This window comes from Lissotriton helveticus, chromosome 7 (genome assembly GCF_964261635.1).
Source record: "Lissotriton helveticus chromosome 7, aLisHel1.1, whole genome shotgun sequence".
NCBI lineage: Eukaryota > Metazoa > Chordata > Amphibia > Caudata > Salamandridae > Lissotriton > Lissotriton helveticus.
The window spans coordinates 52,797,070-52,815,117 of NC_136068.1; the positions used below are offsets into that span (position 1 = coordinate 52,797,070).

The following is an 18,048-nucleotide window of genomic DNA, read 5'->3' on the forward strand; positions in this document are numbered from 1 at the left end:
AGAGAGAGAGGGCGATAGAGAGAGAGAGGGCGAGAGAGGGCGATAGAGAGGGGGAGAGAGGGCGATAGAGCGGGGGAGAGAGGGCGATAGAGAGAGAGAGAGAGGGCGATAGAGAGAGAGAGAGAGGGCGATAGAGAGAGAGAGGGCGATAGAGAGAGAGAGGGCGATAGAGAGAGAGAGGGCGATAGAGAGAGAGAGGGCGATAGAGAGAGAGAGGGAGAGAGGGAGAGAGAGGGAGAGAGGGAGAGAGAGGGCGATAGAGAGAGGGAGAGAGAGGGCGATAGAGAGAGGGAGAGAGAGGGCGATAGAGAGAGGGAGAGAGAGGGCGATAGAGAGAGGGAGAGAGGGCGATAGAGAGAGGGAGAGAGGGCGATAGAGAGAGGGAGAGAGGGCGATAGAGAGAGGGAGAGAGGGCGATAGAGAGAGGGAGAGAGGGCGATAGAGAGAGGGAGAGAGGGCGATAGAGAGAGGGAGAGAGGGCGATAGAGAGAGGGAGAGAGGGCGATAGAGGGAGGGAGAGAGGGCGATAGAGAGAGAGAGAGGGCGATAGAGAGAGAGAGAGGGCGATAGAGAGAGAGAGGGCGAGAGAGGGCGATAGAGAGGGGGAGAGAGGGCGATAGAGAGGGGGAGAGAGGGCGATAGAGAGGGGGAGAGAGGGCGATAGAGAGAGGGAGAGAGGGCGATAGAGAGAGGGAGAGAGGGCGATAGAGAGAGGGAGAGAGGGCGATAGAGAGAGCGATAGAGGGAGAGAGGGCGATAGAGAGAGAGAGAGAGCGATAGAGAGAGAGAGGGCGATAGAGAGAGAGAGGGCGATAGAGAGAGAGAGAGAGAGAGGGCGATAGAGAGAGAGAGAGAGGGCGATAGAAAGAGAGGGCGATAGAGAGACCCCCAATTCTACTACTCTCTTGTAGCCCAACAAACAAATCATCAGAAAATGAAGCAGAGTTGAGGGGCATGCCAGGTAGAGATCCATGCCACACAAGCGTCCGGTGGGGATGTATGGCATAATTACAGCACCAGGACTCCTCAGCGACCTATCATATTCAGAACACTGGTACTCACAACAGCAAGGAGGTAGGGAGACGGTGGGACGGTAACTACTTCACACAAGTCTGTCTTCGTTTTGAACAAGAGATCGGCTTCTTTTTAGACAAGCAACCATCCTCAACTTGTCCCAAGTACAATATCACTCCTAATTGGAGTCCAAGGAGAAATAAAGTTGGTTGTGTCTCGGTTGCAAATTCGCAACCTTGACCGCCCCCCAAACTTGGGGGCTTATTTACAAGCCCCTTGCGCCACTTTTGCGTCATTTTTAACATAGGAAAAGTGACGCAAAAGTGGCGCAAGGGGCTTTTAAATCTGTCCCTTGGTATTTAAGTCACCTGCACTTCTGTTGAACGTTGTAATACCTAAGAAAGGAATTCTACTCTAATATGAATTAAAATCTCCAGAGCTGATGCCGCAGCCATTCCTTTGAAGGGGAGGCTGAGGTCAGTCAGGAGAGCTGCTGGTTGCGCCCGGTGCCGCCTGCACAGCCAGTGACCGTAGCCGGTGCGTCGGACCCTGGCTCCCCGCTTCCCACAGGCCCCTCCCGGCGCGGCGCCGCTGCACTCACCGGTGTCCAGACGCACTACCTGGGGCAGCCGCCAGCCTGTAGGAGCTGATGAGCTGGTCCAGGGGCAGAGAGGCCGAACTCCAGTGCACCTCCTTGAGCGGGGGCACGGCGGCGGCGGGCTCCATGCTCACGGGCGGGGGTCGGCGGAGAGGTGGCGGCAGCCCCGGGCTCCCCCGTCAGCCGCAGCGGGACATGCTGCTGCTGCCGCCGGTCAAAGCAGGGTCGCCTCAGGCTCACGGGCGGGGGTCGGCGGAGAGGTGGCGGCAGCCCCGGGCTCCCCCGTCAGCCGCAGCGGGACATGCTGCTGCTGCTGCCGCCGGTCAAAGCAGGGTCGCCTCAGGCGCGTCCGCCCGCAGCGCTGCCCCTCTGCCGCCGAGGCTGCCTCTGGTAGGAAGCGCCATCGCAGCGCCTGCCAGAGCTGACTAATCACAGCGGCGGAGGAGCTCGCGCGCGCGACGGGCAACATAGAACTGGCCCCACCCACACTTGCGTAAATGTGTGCACAAACAGGGGGTACAGTCCCTGATGGGCGGGGTAGTGAGACGTCATGAAAATTAAAATGCGCATGCGCACCATTAGTGCGCATGCGCACAACGATGAGGGGACACTGCCACATGGGGGACAGTGGATTATAGAACACCGGGCGGGAGTCATCAGTGACAGGCAGTCATTGGACACCCACTACCTCAATGACGTCAGGCTGACTGAGCCGCGCCCCGGGGAATCGCAATAATGGATTGCGATACATTGTATGCAGCTGAGTGAGTGTGAAACTGCAGGCTTAACTCTTTGGGAATCCTAAACTGGCTGCAGGAGCAGTGCGCACGCCATTTGCGGCGCGCTGCCACACTTAGAAGCTTTAGGCAGCGCTTAGAGTGACAGTTGAGGCATATGCGCATATGCGTGACAATGCATTTCAGTGCGGTAATGCGGAGTACCACACTGAAATGCGTAGTCTAACGCGTGATGCGTGACACTTGACAGGGCTGTAATAGGTCTTATTACTCACCACAGTGGTGTTCATTTTATCAACCTACGAAGACTGAAAAGCTTTGTTTATCCTCAAGAATTTTTAAATCTTTGAACTTCATGTTGCCTTCTTCCACAGAAGGAATGTTAATCCAGGCTGTTAATTAACTTAATGTCAGTATTTGCTGCCCAACTTCAGTCTCGTGCTGCCCAAGTGTATCGCGGTTCAGTGGCTTACTGTGGAGATTTAGGTGTAACCTTCTAGTCACTAGTGCTGGTAAAACAGCTGCTAGTTATGCACAGGATGCCAAGACTAGCATGTAACGTGGACGGCACAAGTTTAATACTCTGGATCAAACATATGCTTTTTTTTTATACAAGTGGGATAAAATGAGTGGCGTTAAGTTGGGGTTTAATACATCTCAGTAAGCACCAGAAACGATTGTTTCTGTTGCTCAAGGTCAGTATTAATAGAAATATCTGCGTAAGCCCGTACATTACACTACATATACTGTGCATCCAGGAGACATTATTTTTCTCCCGCCCTGAAGTTGATGGAGCACAACACTTACCTGTTTCCACCAAGATTAAGATTTTTAGACTGAGGGACTGGTTGATGCAAAGGATGTCTGTTGAGATCTCTGCCCTCTGCTTTCTTCTTTTGTAGTATACTGGCCAATCACTATGCAATAATGTAAGAAAACGTAACTAGCCAAAATAATATTTAGAAAGGGTGTTGATTGATCAGCAGTTACTGAAAGTACTCCATGCATTCTACATACACACATTGAGGTAACATCCTAACTTTCAATCTCCAGCCTTCCTTTTTTTTTTTGATATGGTGGCAGACATAAGTGGCCTGCGGGAACCTCTTTCAAGATCCAATTGTATTTTTACTGTCATTGCTGAAGACTGGCAGAACCTGGCCCACTAAAAGCACATGGTTCTGACCATCAAAACATTGTGTCTAAAACATTTCTGTGGACAGTTGGGTCGTATTAGCATTTTTGATGCACCAATTAAAAAGCTCTTGGTTTTCTGTCTTTCAAGACTATCTTTATTGACATTTTAGAAAATACCTTTACAAACATTTGGTGTGGTACCAACACATCACATACATTTCCCAAACAAGACAATTAAACCACAACATTGTAACCCAGTTTCTGCAGGACATGGCCTTTATTTAGAAATGTTACTTTAACATATTTTTAAAGCGTTGTATCACCATTAGTAAATTCACATTCACCTATCCAACTGTTCCCCGGGGCAACTGAAATAAAAAAAAACTTCCATTCATTTCGCTATTAAACCACTCTGTGATAGTTTATACACTAGTAAATTCATAGCTTGACTACTGGACTGCTTTGTACTCGATCCTTGGTTTTTACCTATCAAATAAAATGAGAACAAAAGCCTCAAATGTAGTTAGGCATTTGAGAAGAGTTGTCAAATTTCAATTTAAAGATTCTGCTTTACCTGCTCTACAACTCTGCCCCTAAATAACTACAGCACAAGTTAAAATTCTGCCTTCCCTTTCAACGTTGTGTTAATCCAAAACGAATCTTATCATCCTAAAGTCTGCTTCCAAAAACAAAGGTAACACAGACTTCTTGCAGGCCCACCTTTCTTATTGAACACCCTACCCAAAGACATCCATAGTGCCCCTACCCTTTTCAGAGCCTTGCTACATAACACTATTTTTATTCATTTTCCAAGACAAAGGCACCAGTTTCTAACACAAGTTCCACCTACAGGATGGTAATATATGCAACACCATTTCATTAAGAGATTTCATGTACCTAGACAGGCCTCACCTGTCGGTAATCAGGACCATTTCTTTCTTCATGGGAAGCTATGGTCACTCTAGCGTCTGGTATCTCATTCAATCATGAATAACTGAAAGAAAATTAGCAATGTGCCCGGTCTCGTTAGTGCCCAAAACCAGTTACATTTTGAAGTCCACGCTTTACAAACCAGTTAGCATGAACATTTTATATAGCCTAATAATTTCAGTAAGGCAAGATAGCTTCTGCAGTTATTTTTGGGGCAACTCTTCCAAGCGACCTGTCACACAAAGTACAGATGCGTTGGGCATGCTTGTGTAACTGTTCTTAGTGTTTGGTGCCAGAACTAACGCAACTTCTCGTCTCCTCCCCGCCCCCAATCTACCCGTTGTTGATGGCGGTCACGAAAACACGCAAAATAGTCTTTGAGGTGAATTGTGATTGCCCGTTTCGCCCTCCACACAACGGGGCTTCTGGTTTGTCAAGGACCTTTAACAGAAATGGTAATACTCCTTGTTTATGTTTCTGATTGGCCTGGAATGTGGTCATTACTATATGTTGGCCTCGCTGATGAAAAAGACTTGCATTTCCACTTAGTGTTTTTGTTATCATGAGAGGGAAATCAATTTCTCTTTTACCAGCAAACTTCCATTAGTTGGTAGTGTTTATTATCAGAGGGGTCAGGACAAGTGCACTATTCCTCTACAGCTGTATTTTTTTTCTACCTAACGCAGTGAACTTATGGAACAATCGCCGGCACGACTTTGCTCAATTGAAGGGGTTTTTGATGTATACTCACGTAGTTTTATGTATGACAACATTTCTCCTGTGTCTGGCATAATTTTAAGTGTGGTAAGAAGAACATGAACGAGCCGTGCTTTCAATGCAGACACACACCGGTTCAATCGAGGTGGGAGTTTCAGGGCTCGGTTTCCAATGCACTATTAATTTTGGAGCTAATGGCAGGATCCAGTATGTACAGTGGGCAGTATCGAAATATGCGATTCTACAGCTGCGCATTTTTACGCATAATTATGGGTTTGCCACATTTGTAGCATACTCCATTACCTGCTGCATAATCTTCAGATTTTAACACAAAGACTGTTTCTACCTTAAATGGATCAAAAGTTACTAAAAAACATGGAGACATGTTCCTGCGCACCAGAAGGCCCTTCACAAATGTTGACTGGTAATCTTTCCATTGCTTATTGCTGCATTTGGGTGTTAACCTTTTCTGTGCGACCGCGATTCCCCCTCCGGTGCTGGGCCCTAATAGAAACGGGCGTGGTCATGACGGAAAGGTTCCGTCATGAGCACAGCTCAACCGTAGCTCATGACGGAACCGTTCCGTCATGAGCATGGAAAGGGTTAAATTGGTACCATTAGGGTGATATTTTTTTCCCAGACAGTGTTACAAGGTATAACAAGCCTTTGCAATACAACAAGGTCTCGCATTTACGCGAGCTTGAGCTCTTGGCATTGTAAATGACAATACTTTTTATTTAGGTTTTGGTTTATAAAACATAAATAAAAACGTATTGTCATTTACAATGCCAATAGCTTAAGCTTGCGTTAATGCGAGACATATTGCATTGCAAATGCTCGTTCTTGTGGTTACTGGGGCGGATCTTGCACCATCCATGTAGCTCTCCATGGGAGTGATTCTAGATTCGTCTTGTTCGGAGTACGGCATTCAGGATCAAACACAAAACAACCCCAAGAGGATGTAAAGAGTCCCCTTCCTTTCTTTCTCCCACACAGTCCTACTATGGACCCCAGAAGGCACTTTGATCAGTGCAGTAAATGTTTCTAGACCAGAGGTCTTCAAACTGTGGGGCGCCCCCCCCCCTGGGGGGGGCGTGGATGTGTTCCCAGGGGGTGCAAATGGGACTGCAATTACATGAAAATGAAGCTAGCCTGGAAGCGGGAAAGGCGCGTTTCCAGGCTGTCAGTTACATGAAGCAGTTGCAGGGCAAAGTGAGGGCAGTGTGGTTTTCATACAGTCATTTATAGATGTCTGTTTCAATGGTGACGAGTTATTGTTGTTTTCTGTTTTACGAAGAGGGCTGTTTCCTGTAAAATAGAGTCAAAGATGGAGCATTGCAGAGTTTTCATCTTACTTGAGCAGCACATCATTAACCCCTTCGACGCTCATGACGAGCTGGGCTCGTCATGGCGTAGCCTCCTCGCACGCTCATGACGAGCCCAGCTCGTCACGTAAAGTGCGATTCCGCAAAACCCAGCGTACGGGCGGAATTCCGCCCGCACGCATGCGGTTAATTAGGACATGCTTAGTATATGCCTGGAAAGCGTTAGTTGCTTTGGCGCAGCATTTTTAAATTGACTGCATGACGCTCTCAGGTAAACATCGAAAGCAAGTGAATTACATGATGGAAGATTGCTTTTCTCACAGGTTCTAGGACCAGTATTTACAAATCTGATTGCACCCATAAGAGAGTGTTTTCTTCTCCTTTGTGCCTGCCCATTGATAAAATCTTTAAACTGCGCTAAGGAATTATTAATTTCTCTTTTAAGGGTTGGATTGTTCTCCTGTATTCCAGTGAAGGAAGTGTGTGTTTTTTTCTTCGAATTTTACTTACACTTTAATGTTGAAAGTTATGTATTCTGGTTCTGTTTCATTGTGTTTGCAGGTGTTGGTGTGTATGAAAGAGAGCTATGTATGTAGCAGGGTTATTTAAAATCTGTGCCTGCTTACGCATGTCTCGGAGAAAGCTACATAATTGTAAGTGTTATTTACTGTGTGCGAGGGGAGGTGCTTGTGTGTCTGCAAGCATGTATGTGTAAGAGAGTGCTGTATATGTAGAAGGTTAATTACAAATATGTGTCTGGCTGTCAGACTTTTTATTTAATTGTATCAAATGCAAGGACAGTCAAGAACTAGCAAAGCTGTGAGTACCAGTGGCGTAAACAAGCCCCTGCAACCTTGTCGGTGCAGGGGGCCCGAGCTTCGAGGTCCCCCTCCGGCACTTGGCAGGCCCCTGGCCTGAGAGCTCCGGACTGGGTCTGGAACGTTGGGGGGTGAGGGGGTCTGCTTGTAGTTTGCAGAGGGGACCCCTCAAGTTTTGTTACGCCACTGGTGCTAGCTGGGAGTACTGGTATTGGCTTTCTGGGTGCATGTGGACAAGCAGCCAAGGTCTAGTTGAAAACTGGCCTAGAGCTGAGGCTAGATACAGTACAACAATTACTGCAAGACCGTACAGTAATATACAAAAGCAACACCTACAAATGTTATATATTGATTGTGTTCAACAACTGATCACAAACACCGTACACTTTGAAAACAAGAACATGAAACTAATGAGTACTACAGAATTAAATCCGGATTGGTGTTGTGAGGAATAGTGACTTGTTTACAGTGCTACGAGGTCCCAAATTGGGACAAAGCACTGTGAAAGCCATTATTTAAAATTTGTATTACACTATATAAAATAAGTGCTTTAAGAATACACCTTTTAGCAATAAGCATTCAGATTATATCTAGTGAAAATATTTTAATAAGTGTCCATTTAAAGAGTGCACACCTTTTAACAGACACATATATTACATCTCAGAATAAATATTTGCCACCACTAAGCTGAGTGACTGCATTAAAACCTACACTGACTCCAAAGCAGCCTTTACATTTGGTGGTTAACTCTTGCACACATTTTTTCAGGTAGCAGGCACCTTGGTGAGAAGGCATGTTTCTTCTTTAGTTCTCTATTACATGTTTCTTAGCACGGGAGCCCTTCACTCCATCTGTGAGTGGGCACCGGACACCAGTCATGGCAGTCTTCCTATGAAAAAGAACATGGGTGCATGTTCCTTGTTAGCATTAGGGCCCAAGTCACCAGTGTTGTGCACGCACGGAACAGGGCCTAAGCGGCAGAGGGAGCCAAATGTACTTTTTTTCATTGTTTTCATCACACTAGGAAGCAGAAAACCTGCGTTGGGCATCTGGCCTAAAAGTAAAAGCCCTGTTTATTAGGCAGAGAAGATGGCCTGCTACAGAGAGCTGTGGGTATCATTGTTGCTGCAGTTGCAGGGAGTACTTGCTGGGCCAGTGTTTCTTTGAGCCGTAAAATAATGGCCCAAGGGAGGGGAAAATTAAGCAGAGGAGACACCTTGATTTGGGCATCAGAGAGGGAGATGGATGATGAGACATGGGAGGGAGAGGGATGGTGTGAGATGGGAGCCCATGTTAGTAAACGTAAGAGGCATCAGTAAGGCAGTACCTATAATTAGTGAAACAGGCACAGTGACACTTTTACACAGGGGCTCGCTCAATCATAATTATGAATGTTTTGCAATACTAAGTGGGCATGGGGGTTTATGTTCCTTCATAGCATTAGGGCAGATGGCGCCCTGGGCACTAAAAAATGGGTGGGGGAGCAGTGTGCAGCAGCTCATTTTCGTCCAGAAACAAACCAGCCTTGTTTGAAGATTGAAATGATTGTCACACATGGTGGGGAAGGAGTGAAAGAAGAGGAGATAGCCTGATTCTCAGTACCCCACCATCATTAGTGCAGCAGGTGGAGTATTTTGGGCCCCATAGCACTGCAATTATGGGCAGTAGTGTTTTTGGTCAATTCTGTTCTTGTTTGATGCTGTTGCTTTTTTACAAGCTTACATCTAGTGTGGATTACAAACTGCAGACGAGCACCCCAAAAATGATCTCATGATCGCTGCCATCTACGATCATCCCTCCTCCTACTATCCAAATCTTTGCAATATAGTTTTGGTGGGGGGCCTCACTTCAATAGATTTTGCTAAGGGGGAGCTCAGAGCAAAAAAGTTTGAAGACCTCTGTTCTAGACTAAGCGGCAAGAGACTCTGGTTTCTGTAAGTAAAGGAACCACAGGGATGTGAGAACACAGGACTTCCTTTGCCATGAAGTCAATCAATTACCATCACTGTGCATTATGTGAAAAGGAGGTTTCATTTTGTAGAAACCTACTTTGAATAGTAATGAATAAAAACTATTTTGCTGAATTTAATCTTAATTTTGAGGAATAATGACAAAGTCCGGACACATGCATTTTTCATTAACCGTGATTTCAGCATTGCAGGCTTGAAGATAGGAACTGGGTCTCCTGCTGTCTGAAGGGTTTGGTTAAGGTTAGGTGAGGTTTAGGATTGAGGTCTACTTCCAAATAGGACTTTAGTTTTGCCATGTGATTGGAGCCTCTACTACTTCTTCACGTGGGATTGCACCCTCTCGTTAGTGGTGTGGCACCTAAACCAGTATCATACGCAGAGGAAAGCATTGTGATCGGGCAGCATAGTACAGGGTGGGGATGTATGACGAGACAGCGCGATCATTTAGAACGCGGTACGTTACATTGCTATTTTTACAACGCAAGTCGTTACACTCCTTGCGCTGGAAGGGGCTTGACTTAGGAATAGTGTGATTTACTATTCCAACTCCAGTCTACGTACAGCAGGGAAGGTGTTGGAATAGTAAATCACACTATTCCTTAGTCTAGAGCGCCTTCCAGTGCAAGTCGTTGTAAAAACAGCTATGTAAATGTATTGCAGTGTTTTGACTGCGTTGTAAAGGTAGTTTTCCACTGGGTGGATCTGCAGCACATAGAGGCCGTAGCAAGACGGAGCCAGAGGAGCGATGCATGCTAGTATAAATACTTGACCTGGTGTGACAGAACTGGACAGCTCGATCCTGAGGGTGGATGTGGCTTAGGGGCATAATTTTGTAACTCTTAGGTAAGAGCCTAACCTCCCCAAACATTTTTGACCCTATGTTTGGTGCATGCACAGATAAATGTCGTCTCCTCTCCTTTTTACCCGACCTAATGAATAAAAATAGCCTCCTTGATAGAAGGCTCTTCAGGAGACAGTGCTCACATGAAGTCCCCTCTGGAGCCTTGAATGCAAGCACAGGTGAAAACGTTTTTGATTGCTTTTACAATACAGTTGTTTGATGGATTAAACTTGAAGTAGCCAATGAGCATATACATCCTTTACTGTTCAATAATCACTGCCCTAGATCGTACAGCTCAAGTGAAGAAAGCCTTACTCAAGTGTCCCATTCTGGGCTTCAACTTAAAAGTATCACATAGAAAAGGTTTCTAACATATTTCCAGCTACACCCTCACCTCATTGTAGTGCGCTGATCAAGACCAGAGAGCCAAATTCTGGGTCTCGGAAGCTTTCACACAGTCTATGCCTCTGTGTGCACACACAACTGTCCTGCATGCCAGGGGCACAACAAAAAAAATCAGGATACCAGCTAGAACTACAATTCAATTACTCAGGGCAGAGGTGCACATCTTGAAACTATGCAGGGGACATTCATGTTCCAAGTAGAAGTTATACTACTACATAATAATAATAATAATAATAATAATAATAATAATAATAAAAGAGCTTGTAAAGCGCCTGGTTACACTAGCTAGTGTGTCCCCGCGCTGCGGCCCTAGATGCTTAAGATAGGACTAACATTGAACAGGCAAAAATGTGTGGCTCTATATCTGAAAGAGCCAAGTCTTTCATTTTTTCCGGAAAAGGTTTTCAGATTGTTCCACCCGGAGGTCCTGCTGAAGAGCGATCCACTGTTTAGCACCTAGGTAGCGAAAGGATCAACCCCCCATTCTCATTCTTTTGAATACTGGGATTTGAACGTGTCCCGACCCCCAGGATCGTAAGGTCCTGGTCGGAGTGTAGGGGGACAGTAGGTTTTGTAGGTAATTCAGACCCTTTCCCAGCAGGATCCGTTGACTGATGCATAGAACCTTAAAGAGAATTCTCTCCTTTGCCGGGAGCCAGTGTAGAGTGGCTCGGGCATTCTTGGAGGAGGCTCTTCTAGGGAGCATCAGGACTAGGCGGGCCGCCGTGTTCTGAATACATTGTAGTCTCTGAATGCTCTTGCAACTGGCTCCTATGTACAGTGCATTCCCGTAGTCCAAGCGGGAGGTTACCGGTGTATGGACTAAAGTTTTCCTGGCAGCTACAGGGAGGACATCTAGGGTCTTCCAAAGGGCTTTCATTATTTCAAAGCACTTCCCTGCCACCCTCCTGGTGTGGTGGTCAAAAGAGAGCTTAGAGTCTAACCACATGCCCAGGTTCTTTACCTGATCATTAGGAGTGGGAGTGGTACCCAGAGTCTGCGGCCACCACCTCGGTGACCATATCGAGGGAGACTTACCCACAATCAGGAGCTTGGTCTTACCGTCGTTCAACTTTAGGCAGTTGTTTGACATCCAGACTGCCAGCTCTTGCAAGCATGTGGAGAAATTGGTGGCTGCCTCTTCATAAGATTGGGATAAAGATACTACTAGTTGCGTGTCATCCGCGTATGACAACACTAATGTCTTATTTCTCAATGATGTTTGGCAAAAGGGCCATATAAAGATTAAAAGAGTGGGGCTCAGTATAGAACCCAGGAACCCCTTGAGCCAACCTGATGTTCTTAGAGTAGTACGACCCTTGGGACACCTGGAAGCACCTGTTCTGTAGGAAAGATCTTAACCATTTCAGGGCCAGATTAGTTAGCCCTCCTTCCTTGAGGCGCTGAAGGAGTATTGGATGGGCGACGGTTTCAAATGCGGCACTGAGATCCAGCAGAACCAATGCCACCGTCTGTCCTTCATCTACTTGTCTGCGGATGATTTCTGGGGACAGAAGCAGCGCTGATTCTGTGGAATATGTTGCCTGGAAACCTGATTGCGTGGGGTGGACATGCACAAATAGCTAGAATAAAACATTTTATTGCATTTCACCCATGTGCAGCTACCTCTTACAAAGGGACGTCCAGTCAGTGTACTTTCTGAAAAACAGCAAGTCAAAAGAATCATCAGACTACTGGACACCCTTCCTGCCTGGGACTGCAACAAAGGAAGGTAAAACATTGTGAAATGAAGATTACCAATAAGCAATTCGGGCAATACCTCTCATGCACCCAGAGTCCTTACAAATGAAGATGTATTATTTAAGAAAGTGGACGTCTGGAAAAGGGTCACAAAAGTCAGACACCAACAGTGCACGTCACCCAAACTGCAATTCAGTTCAGATAACAAGTTTGAATACAGACACCCAAAGAGCAAAACCTTTTTACACAGTAAAGTGGAAGAGACAACAGAGCATAATGCCTATGGAATGCTTTGTTTGGGGCAAAATAAATCTGATCGGCTTGATCAATAACCTCAGAAACCAACCTGATAAAACAATGTCCTGAAATCTATGAAAACGGAACAAAATTGCAGTAATAAGAGGAGCAAACTTCAACACCAGTCCATCGGTGAAAAATCTTACATAGTGTTCCCTTCACCAAAGGGCCACAATCTCTCACAACAGAATGCCAACCGTAAAAGCCTCTTGAAGGCCAAAACATTTATAGGGCCCCACAACTAAAGGTTCAAAAGTAGTATTCGTTATGGTCCATATGGACCAGGGTTAGAACTCTAAGACAACTCAGCTCAAACCCTCTCAAAACAGGAGATGCGTAGCGCTCAATTAAGGAAGGGAATTCCAGAGCTTGGACAGTTGTATGAAAAAAGGCGCCCCCCCCGATCTAGACCTTCTGATTCTAGGAACTGTCGCCAGATAGAGATCTTCTGATCCGAGACATCTAGAGGCCTTATAGGGTCTGACTAGATCCTTGATAAGGAGGGGACCAGTTCCCTTCAGGGATTTGTGGGCAATACATAATGCCTTAAAATGGATTCTCTCCTGTACCGGGAGCCAGTGGAGGGAACGAAGGGCGGGTTTGGCTGAACATCGGCGGCTCGTCCCGGTGAGCAGTCTTGCCGCTGAGTTCTGCACAACCTGAAGCTAGTTGATAACAGAAGTAGGGGGCACCCAGATAGAGAGAATTAGAAAGATCTAATCTAGACAGGACCAGGGCCTGGATCAGAAGTTTTTGGTATGATTGGGAAGCAAAGGGAGGATTTTCCGGGTCGTTCCAAGAATGCCATAGCATGCTGCAGCGTTCTTGCGTGCTTGAGTTTTGAATGAAAGTTCGTGGTCAAGCCATATTCCCTAACTCTTTATTTGAGTTGTGGGGATAGGGGCTGGGCCCATGCATGCTGGCCACATGGCGGTTGATTTGAAGCTCAGCTGGTTGCCTAACACCATCAGTTTGGTTTTGTCACTGTTCAGCTTCAGATGGGAGAGACAATATCTAGTTGGTCACTTCCTTAAGGCAGGAGTGGAGGTAGATGGGAGACTGCTGGGCCTGATTTAGTTCTACAACCAGCTGAGTATCATCTGCATATGTGACAATATGGACCCCGAAGGGGGATACAATATCCGCCAACGGGGCCATGTACACATTAAAGAGCGTAGGGCTCAGGGAAGAACCCTGAGGAACTCCACATTTTAGGGAAAGGGGTTTGTAGAGGTTATCTCCCTTAAAAACTTGAAAATGTCTATTTTCTAAGAAAGACTGCAGCCATGCCAGAGCTATTCCTGAGACTCCAGCCTTCTTGAGATCGTGAACCAGAATGTGGTGGTTCACAGTGTCGAAGGCTGCACTGAGGCCGAGGAGTATAATGGCAGAGGACCCTCCCTGTTCGGTGATTTTCCTGGCGTTCTCCACCACTGAGAGGAGGGCAGTTTGGGTACCCTGATGGGGCCGAGAACCAGTCTGGGAAGAGTGAAGGTGACCTTGGGATTCCAGGAAAGCTGATAGGGAGTTATTAACGCACAAGTTACTTTCCTTCGGTAACAATATATCTGTAAGAAACAGTAGTTAGTGTTAGATTCCTTACCTTAGAATATCGCCAGGCGTCAGACTGGATCCGGAAAGTTTTGCGTAGCAGTACCCCTGCGCGTCGTCTGCGGCTCCGCGTCCGTCGTCGGGATCGCCGGGATGATGTCGGAGTACTTAGACGCCACCCTCGCGCGCTGAATTCAGTTCTTGTACATAGCTTTCCGCGCCAGGATCGCAGAGCCATGCCAGAGACAGACACTGGTGCCATGAAACTAGAGCCCTGAATCGGATGTCCTTAACCCTAGATATCAGTTCGCAGAACAGGGAGGATGGGCGGGCAGTAAGGAAGGTAAGTAACTTGTGCATCTGAAAGAAACAGGTTAGTGTTAGATTCCTTACCTTAGAATAGATACCCCAGCAATACCAACCCTGGTGGTGGGTCTGTGAACCAAGATCACACCAGAAAGTCCTGGAGAACGAACGGCCGAAGAAGCCATCTCTCCAGACTTGGCTGTCCAGGCAGTAGTGTCTAGCGAATGTGTGCAGCGAGGCCCACGTAGCTGCCCGACAGATGTCCTGCAAGGGGACTCCCCGACCCAGGGCAGTAGTATCCGCCGTGGCCAGAGTGGAATGGGCCCTCAGCCCAACAGGGGGCTCCTCTCTAGCTAAGGAGTAACAGACCTTGATGCCCAACATGACCCACCGAGAGGTGGTTAGTTTGTGCACCGCCTGTCCCTTCTTTGCGCCCACGTAACCAACAAAGAGCTGGTCATCCACCCGGAACTGGCATGTGCGATCAAGGTAGAAGGAGAGTGCACGTTTTGGGTCCAGACAGTGGAGCCTCTCTTCCTCCTTCGAAGGATGCGGAGGCGGAAAGAAGGTGGGCAAGGTGATGGACTGCCCGATGTGAAAGGCCGTAACCACCTTGGGCAGAAAAGGACGAGTTTTTAAAACCACTTTGTCCGGATGGACAGAAAGGAAAGGAGGCTTAGAAGATAGAGCCTGGAGCTCACTCACCCTCCTGGCAGAGGTGATGGCAACCAGGAATGCAGTCTTAAGGGTCAGAAGACGCAGAGGGCAATTGTGAAGTGGCTCGAAAGGAGCGCACATCAGATAGGTTAGAACAAGCGCTGCGAGGCCTCCGGGTAGTTACGCGCTATATAAGTGCAATTTTCATTTCATTTCATTTCAACAAGGTTCAAGCCCCACTGAGGCATCACGAAAGCAACAGGAGGAAACATGTGCGTGATGCCTTTCAAGAATCTATTTACAACAGGGGACTTGAAGAAAGTGCTGATCAGGCAGCCTCAAGAAGGCTGAAATGGAAGAGAGATAGCCCTTAAGAGTGCCCAGAGCAGAGCCCTGCTGGGCTAGATAAAGGAGGAAGAGGAGAACCTCAAAGGGGGGCAGAGAGTGGATCCACAGCCTTTGCTGTGCACCATGCCACAGGCGTATACAGATTTTTTGGAGGGGCGCCTGGCTGCCAGAATCACATCACAAACTTCAGGAGGCAAGTCAATGGCCTCAACTGCCGCCGTTCAATCTCCACGCATGGAGGTGGAGGCTGGACAGGTTCGGGTGGAGACCGTCCCCTGCTGCTGCGACAGAAGGTCCTCTTGAAGAGGCAGACGAAGCGGGGGATCGACTGGAATGCTGAGTAGCTCGGGATACCAGTATCTTCGTGCCCAGTCCGGAGCAACAAGGATGACGTGAGCCCGGTCGCGCCTGATCTTCTTCAGCACTCTGGGCAGAAGTGGTATAGGTGGAAAGGCGTACAACAGACCGCAGCTCCGCTCGTGACAAAAAGCGTCTCCGAGCATGTGCCGCCTTGGAAATTCCAACGCGCAGAACTAATGACATTGACGACATTGATGTGGAGCCGGGACTCCGCCGGAGACCAGAGGCCTCTGATCTCCCTCTCTCCCATGTTGTCTCCCCCCATCCCAGGAGGGACGCATCCGTCACCACTACATGCTCCGGTTGGGGTAGGGAGAGCGATCTGCCGCTGACCCAATCGCGGCTCGTGAGCCACCACTGTAACTGTCTTGCAGTGCCGTCAGAGATCTGGGCGTGGTCGGACAGGTTGCCCTGATCCTGTGCCCACTGAAACTTCAGGTTCCACTGCAGAGCCCGCATCCGCCACCGGGCGTGATGCACCAGAAGGATGCAGGAGTCCCGGGATAAAGGCTGAAAGATCGGAATCAGAGCCTGAATATCCTGAACCCGCTGTTTGAGGGGATAAACCCGAAACTGCGCTGAGTCCAGAACCGCTCCGATGAAAAGGAGCTTCTGAGATGGACACAGGTGTGACTTCGGCACGTTGATGGAGAACCCCAGCGGGTGAAGGAGGTCGGCCGTAGTCTGGAGGTGGGAAACGACTGTCTGGGGCGAGCCGCCTTCAACAACCAGTCGTCGAGATAGGGGAAGACTGAAACCCCCAATCTGCGCAGATGAGCTGTGACCACCGCCATCACTTTCGTGAACACCTTTGGGGCGCTGGTGAGGCCGAAGGGGAGCACGGTAAACCGAAAGTGCTCGTGGCTTACCATGAACCACAGGTAACGCCGGTGGGCCGGCAGGACGGGGATGTGGAAATATGCGTCCTGCAAGTCCAACGCTACCATCCAGTCTTCTGGGTCCAGGGCAGCCAGGACCTGAGCCTAAGTCAGCATCTTGAACTTCTCCTTCCGGAGGAAGCCGTTGACGCTCCGATGGTCCAAGATAGGGCGTAGGCCTCCTTTGCCCTTCTTGGGTACCAGAAAGTAGTGGGAATAGCAACCATGTCCTACTTCTCGCCCAGGAAGGCGCTCGACGGCCCCCTTGGCCAAGAGGGCCTTCACTTCCTCCTGTAGAAGTCGCAAGTGATACCCCGACATGCGGTGGTACTGAGGTGGCATGGCTGGAGGGGTCCCCTTCGGATGATTTGCAGCACCCACCTGTCCGATGTGATGGAGCGCCAGTGAAGGAGGTGATGGCGAACCCTGCTCCCCAATGGCGTCGAATGGGCCTGAAAATTCAGGCTAGGAGGATTTTGAGACAGATGCTACAGGGGCGGGTATGGACTGACCTTGCCGGTGTCCCCCGGCACTGCCACGGCGGTTACCACGCCCGCGATGAAATTGGTTCTGCGGCCTGTGGCTAGCTGGACGTGTAGGGGCGTCCCTTCCTTGGCCACGAAAGGCAGAAGTTTGCTGGCGTTGGCCGAGGCTCAAGGACTTGGCCGTAGCCCTGGAGTCCTTGAAACTGTCCGCCTTGTCGTCAAAGAGGCGACGGCCATCAAAGGGCATGTCTATAAGGGAGGCTTGGACATCCCCGGAAAAGTTGGCAGACCTCAGCCAAGCTTGGCAGCGAACCGCCGTCGCAATCGCCCTGCCCAGCGAGTCCGTGGTATCCAGTCCACACCGAATCGAATATCGTGCTGCATCCCGTCCCTCTGCAAGGGCTTGGGTAAGCTTTGCCTGGACCTCCGCCGGGCATTGCGGCAGCACTTCCGCAACTGTATCCCACAGAGAGTGGGATTAACGGCCCAAAAGGCAGGTGGTGTTGACAGACCACAACCCCAAACTAAGTGACGAGAACAGTTTCTTCCCAAACTGATCCTACCTTTTGGATTCCCGATCCGGAGGAGCGGTCGGGAATGCGGTCTGGGAGGTAGAGGCCTGAATCACCAGTCTCTCAGGGGTGGGATGAACGGACAAGAAGCTGGGGTCGCCCAGATCCGGGCGGTGGCGTCGGGCCACGTTCCGATCTACAGGGAGGCCTGTAGAGGGCTTGGACCAGGTGCCCAACAGAACGTCAGTGAGGGCTTAGTTAAACGTCAGGAGAGGCTCAGAGGAGCTTGCCTGCGGTTTGAGCACCTCAGTGAGGAGGTTAGTCCTCACGGCCGCGACTGGGAGCTCAAGAGCCAAGGCCTTGGCTGCCCTAGTCAACACCACGCTGTAAGCAGCCCCCTCCTCCGTAGCCACGGTAGGAGGGGAGACAAATCCAGTGTCCAGACCACTGGCCTCCCCCAC

General features: G+C 48.8%; 2 long non-coding RNA genes across 4 annotated transcripts in view; one reads left to right on the forward strand and one right to left on the reverse strand.

Annotated features, from left to right (window-relative positions):
- Positions 1-1,715, reverse strand: part of LOC144768011 (uncharacterized) — a 13,836-nt gene extending 12,121 nt beyond the window's left edge. Inside the window, exon 1 of the long non-coding RNA XR_013598413.1 lies at positions 1,616-1,715. This is a non-coding gene — a long non-coding RNA (uncharacterized LOC144768011). The remainder of the gene's footprint in view (positions 1-1,615) is intronic.
- LOC144768016 (uncharacterized) overlaps positions 1-18,048 on the forward strand; it is a 463,846-nt gene that overhangs the window by 49,010 nt on the left and 396,788 nt on the right. The gene's annotated exons all lie outside the window — the stretch shown is intronic.